Below are 6,491 nucleotides of genomic sequence, written 5' to 3'. Positions count from 1 at the left end.
AATGCCGAGTCGATGTGGAAATTTATTTACCGGATTTCGAATAAAAGCCAAAGCTATGGGAATATAAAACGAACCGTTATTAATAGCAGCACCGATTCCACGCTTCGGATACGACTCTACTCGATATACGGCACCTACGACGCATAAACCACCCCCGTTGCCATAAAAATTTAAATGAACCTCGTAAAATAACACGTTCGGGTATTAACCTTCGGACGCTGTGAATCAATTCGGCGGGATAACGTGTTCATGAATTACTCTGGCCGGAAACCGTAAACTAACCCCGTTGAATCGCTACTCGACCGCGCGGCCACGAATCGCACCCCCTTTGGAAAAATGAAAATGGAACCGCTGGTGTCGGAGATGCGAGAATTACGGCTTCGAAAATGAGCAATTAACGTCAGCGAATTACATTTCCGATCGCGATCATATCCCCGATGATATCCTCGATGATATCCCCAATAATATCCCCGATGATATCGCGACGATCTCGCGACGCGATGGCGGTAGCCAGCACGATGGCTGGGGCCGGGAACGTCGAAGAATTAATTGGATCGAATAAATCGAGGCACGTGTCCGCGAGTTAGCCGGTCGTGGTGACATTGTAGCCGGTATTTACGGTTCGGCCACGAACGCATCGCGGCGGATTCGACGATTGCGACCTCGTTAACGGAACGATGAGATATCGACGCGGAGGCCGGGGTGAGCCCGACGGGGTAGGATCGTGCTCGCTAATTTCCAGATCGACAAATTATTCGCCGCCATTAACGGGACACGCGCCAACATTACACCCGATGTCGGGGTGGATCCGGTGTGCGGTCCACGACTGGATTAATTAAAGGAAATCGATCGGGGCTATCGGTAAGATACGGCCCGGGCCACGCTATACGAGATCGCCTATTTTATTCCACTTTTCTCCGCTGACAATGAGAAGGAAGAAAGACTGGGTTATTTTCGTCGGTGTCGCGTCGTGGTGATAGTCCTCACTATGCTGCCCGACAGTCGTTTTGTTACTTGTCGTATGATTAAGGTAATTATCAACGTTAAATATTATTTTAAGACGGCCGGTGAAGAAAAATACAGCTTGTATTCCTGATGTGGTATCGTGTAATTAACACTAGATTCTGCGGGACACGTAAATTTGACGGATGGGTTGTTACAATTATACGATGGTAACAGATTTAGTTAATTTATATTAAGACTGTTAACACGTTGAATGCCATGGGGGTGACCGGTGACCGGAGACGCGATCATTAGTAAAAAAATACATAATTAGAGTAAATATCGATACTGATAAATTTCTAAATAGTACCATTGTTACTATAATGGTTCGAAGAAATTAATGTCGTACAGAACATGCGAAAATAATTTTATTTATACAAAGAAAAGGTGAACCAAAGCAGTCGGCACAATATGTCGCCACTTTTTTGGTGCAATTCTTTGCTCTCATTCTTCCTAGCTGATTTGAATTATTTTCGTAGCACGCTTTGCAAAATCGCCTTACATTTCGCACGCTTCCAGGTTTCTTTTTAAATTCGTGACGACGTTTTTTCTCTACGTAATTGCTCGATGAAATGCAATCTTCGTGATCGGAACATTTCACTAAATACATGCTAACTTCATCCTAAAATCGGGAATTGAAATATTTTCACGAGTTGCTTTTCAAACAATTGATAATGGCGAAGATGGTCTACAGCGCCTCGGGGGGCGCCGGTGACCCGCACCACGAAAAATACATTAAACGCGATTATACAACTCACCTTATCTGTTGTAAATAATATTTCAACATAATATGCATCGCATGATAAAATATTCGTGTTGGTGCCAAGGGCAATCCACGTAAAATGAGCGTGGCATTCAACGTGTTAATATTGTAATGCTTTTTAAATTAAACTAATCGTTAAAAAAAGGACACGTGGTTTCCTTTACTTGTCAATTTGACAGGTGTCAAATACGTAGAAATAGGTATACAGATAGCGTCCGTAAACCTAGTGTTGATAATGTATATATAATAAACGAGAAAACGACAGAGGTTTTATTCGTAGCCGCGGTTTATCGTATAATTAATGCAATTGATAACGATCGTGCGGAAGGGGTGGAGCTTTTGTCGGTGATTCGTTACGCGCTGTTTCGTTGTTTACGATGCAATCGGTGTAATTGACAACGATAGACGCGATGTTTATTCCTTGAAAATATTATTTCAGGTTCGTCGCGATTGCGATCCGTCAAATGGAACATCGGAGAGATAAATTTGGATATTCGACAATCGTCGGATAACGATCGTTCCAGATGCACCGGATACTCGTCGTGGTCCTCCCTGTTCGGTAGAATAATTTTTTCCACGGCCTGTTCAGCCGTTGGCTTACGTTCAATTGCGCGATGTACGGGATTTCGTATTGACCTAGATATTACGCGAGATCAATGTATTTACCTTGCTGCATAAATCTTATGTTATGCAGCGTGCACTCTGCCAGTGTCGTCGTGAAAGCCTTGACACTAGCATCCTTTGAATAACTTTTACGTAACGCCTGATTCGTCATTTACTCTGCATCCGGTGATAACTTTCGATAATCCGTTTCATCTTTCACCATTTACGAGTGCACGAAGCAGAACGTCGGAAAACAAAGAATAAATTTCCATCGTGTAATATTGACCTATAGCAAACATTCGTATTTAACGTTGATCTCGCGCGGGTACATCGATGATTGACCAATATTTATGCGATCTCAGGTGAACGTTTACTCGATTTGCGTTCGCGCTCGAGTTTACACTCGTAGTAATGGTGGCAAAGCGATTCGACGGATAAACCCGGACGGGAGGAGCTTAAAATATTTTTAACGAAAATATTTACGATGGCGTTTCATCCACGAAAATCCCCGAAAATATTTGTTTTTAATCGTTTTCAATATTTTTAATCGTTTTTAATATTTCTCGCGATTAATGGACGCTATAGATCCTCTCGCTTCAGCGACGTAGTTTCTCTTTATTTTTCTTTTCATTCCACGTCGTTCGTCGATGAATTACACGGTGTTAATTCCCCTGTTGAACCGGGATCGATCTTTATCCTGGAAGCAGTACTTGCTCTCGGTGTAGCCGATGTGTGTCACATTATGTCGTACAATACTACAGCTGATCAAACATGTACTTGTTTGAGATACACAAGGCACGTGAATATATTACAACACGGATACGTAATACGTGTTTTGTTAACCGTAAAATAGACGTTGCTCTCTGCACATAGATAACAACGTGGCGCGTGTACGTTTACTCTTTCAACCCCTTTCCGACAGTCGTTTTCACGGGGAGGGAAATAATAATAAAACGTGGAACGAACGCTTTAAAATTCGCATCGACCGTAAACCGTGGACGGGTTAATTCCGACCGAGGTCAATAGATTAACTCCGATAAAGATAACCCCTTTGAAGTAAAAACCAAGCAATTAGGTAGTAATTAAGCGTTAGGGAAAAGAAGCTGAACTCGATGATATGCCTAATTCGTAATACGACTTCCTCGAAAACAGCCTCTGAAAATTAATGTCGTCGGTAATCATGCCCTCTATCTTCGAGTAAACGTATGCATATTTAATTAACAAGCGTATCGGGAAGAATGAAAGGAGGAATTGTAACAATAGGACTATCTACTGTTGGCAATTCTAATTGTACTTACCTATTTATCTTCGTTTGGCCACTTTAATTAACACCAGATCCGCCGACCCGAACCGTGTGGCTAAATATACCATTCGCGAGTGACAACGATTAAACTGTTATGACGAAGATAGATCGATGTTAAAATTAACCATACATTTTTGGTAATCGCAGGAATGAATTTGTTTCACACAGTCCTCTGCGCTATCCCCGGGCTTCGGTTTCAATGTCGCGTTAAAAGCATAGGAGAGCAAATGAACAGTAGTTGGAAAGAAAGCGCTGTAACGATAATGTTCGATGAAAATTCACGATAATTTTGTGAGAAATGCTTCGCAGAGAATAAACGTTCGTTCCTAACCTAGTAATTCCAATTTTATTATTCTCAGATACGTCGTGGATGTATGAGATACAGGTCAACAGTCCCAGAGTGCAAAGCAGCGAGGTTCCCGCTATCTCTCGACATCCCCGTGTTTCATTTTTCCCGTCTTTCGGCTTAAAAGCCATCGAAGAATCGGAGACCGAACGGAGAGAAGTTTCGAAGGAAGCATTGTTTCAGGGGTTCCATCGTCGGCGGTTCTTAGCGTCGCGATCGTTACGACGGCTCACCGAATTTGTGAACGGGAACGAACGCTCTCGAATCGGAGTAACAACGGCGTCGTTGACACGAATCGCCGCCGAGTGTCATCGAGTACTCGCGACTCGCCAACTTCCGCTAATACCGCGGCCGCTCGATGCGGAGGAGTATGAAAGAGGAAGTTGGCAAGCAGCTGCGCGGAAAATTCCCGGTAGAAAATTTTTCTCCCGCAATTTTCCATTTCTTAAACCGTTAACACCCGACCGCGGGATTGCCGGAGGCCGTATAAAATACGTGGCATATCCCGAAGCGTTCCCAAATGGCGACTCCGCGATGGCGGTCGATGATGGAAAGGTTGCGTCGTGAAAACAGTGCAATTTTCCGCGGGTGAAAATGCTCGGACAAGTTCGGCGAGATTGGAACACGGTAAATCGAACGGGGAAATGAATAAGTTAGACAGCAACGACTCCATTTTTAAATCGTTCCGGAGGATCGGGAACTAGAGAGCTCGTTAACCTCGCTATTACGCTAACGCGGATGAATAATACACGAGGTACGGAAGGAAGGCCCTTAGCGAGTTTAAATTCGTCCTGGAAATTGATCCGAAACGAAAGCGAGCGCGATATTTATTTCGATCCAACGATATCCGCGGAAGAGGGATCGTATGTAAATAATATCGGGGAATAACCTAGGAGGTATTTTTATTCGGCGTGCAGAGCGCGATAAATTTGGAAGATTCGCGATTTCCCGCGAAGATAGATCTAGGATCGTAGAAGGGAATGGAAATAATTTCTGTGCCAAAGACTGGGTAATAGAGTAATAAAATCGATTTGACATGGTCCGGGGCTACGTACCGTCGTAAAAGGCGCAACAGCTCGTAATTCTCGATCGAAGGGGATGATTTGCTGGCTCGGTGTAAAATAATAAATAAACCCTATCAAGTGGACGCGTATCGTAGTAATTTTTCAGCAGGGGAATGAAATACGAGAAAATTCGTGGGTCGTGGTACGAATAGAAGAAAATTATTGCTGGGAAGAGCGCAGTGCCGGCGCGGCTGCGCGTAAAATGATTCTGAATTTTTCACAATAGTCTTCCGCTATGAAAACACCGATAAGCCTGGCCGCGAGTGTATTTCGTCGACGATAGCGAGTGAAATGGCCTGTCGTCGAGGGGTCAAAGGCCAAAAACGAAGCGTACGACGTGTGGAATGCCGCAATCGCGCGCGATCGTGGAAACATGCGCGCCCGGATTACACATTTATACGCTTCCATTTCCCAGGGAACGTGGAGCTTTCGCGAAAACTTCGATTCGATCCCGCTTTCGATGCCGAAAGCGCCAAGATATCGCCGGTTTCGTATCTTCCCGCGTAACCTCTGTCATTCCTAACTCGCGCGGATCGCGCGTTCGCGTTGGCCGTGGTTCGCTCGTTCGCCTTAGAAACGAAAGAAACAGCCGAAAGGTCAAGAAGCGTTTTATTTTTAGCGAGTTGATAGGAGAACGCTCGGAATTGTTTAATCGCAGCAGGGTAGCAGGAAGTTTAGCGAGCGTGGTGTTTAGAAGAACAATAACGGCCTGTTTTTCACCGTAGCCAGGTGGTAGCAAACACAGGGTTGTTTGCCGACGAGAGGCAAACAAGAGTTTGCGAGCACGAATAATACAGCTTTTCCGAGCATCGGGATACTATACGCGAAATTTCTATGCCCGAGTATCTCGGGTCTATTTTTTCCACGGCTCTTTAATTTTCGCGATAAAAATAATCGTCTCACGTTCAATGTTCTCTCCGTTCCTTATTTTCGAGATTCATTCACGTTGCACCAACTGCCGCGCTCGGGTTCGTCGCTCCGCTTTCAATCCGAACGAGACGAGGTCGACAGCGAGATCGGTGCCCTATAATGGACCGATAACTCATGCAAAGTCTCCGATATTTTCGACAGATTTACATAAAGCCGTTCTGTTTATATCCGCTTTCTTACTCGAGCGAATTAATCGTTGGGAAACGGGGGCAGTCCATCGCGAAACGGATCCATTCGATCGAAGTGAGTCAGCATCGCGAGAACAACGTTCGTTCTCGATCGCCCAATTATCTCTCTTCGTGGACTAATAAACTGTCTCGATCGTGATAACCTGATCGAGAAATCGACCAGTCGAGTCGAAATTGGATGACATTCGCCAGTCGATTGCGACAAAACGGTGTTTGTCCCTTCGCGTGTCGCCAAAGCGGGTCAAAGAGCGATAAACAACCATCGGACATCCCCTTAATCCCGTTACGCGAC

Source organism: Eufriesea mexicana, unplaced genomic scaffold (genome assembly GCF_001483705.2).
Source record: "Eufriesea mexicana isolate 0111107269 unplaced genomic scaffold, ASM148370v2 scaffold492, whole genome shotgun sequence".
Classification (NCBI taxonomy): domain Eukaryota; kingdom Metazoa; phylum Arthropoda; class Insecta; order Hymenoptera; family Apidae; genus Eufriesea; species Eufriesea mexicana.
This window is presented reverse-complemented; position numbering follows the sequence as displayed.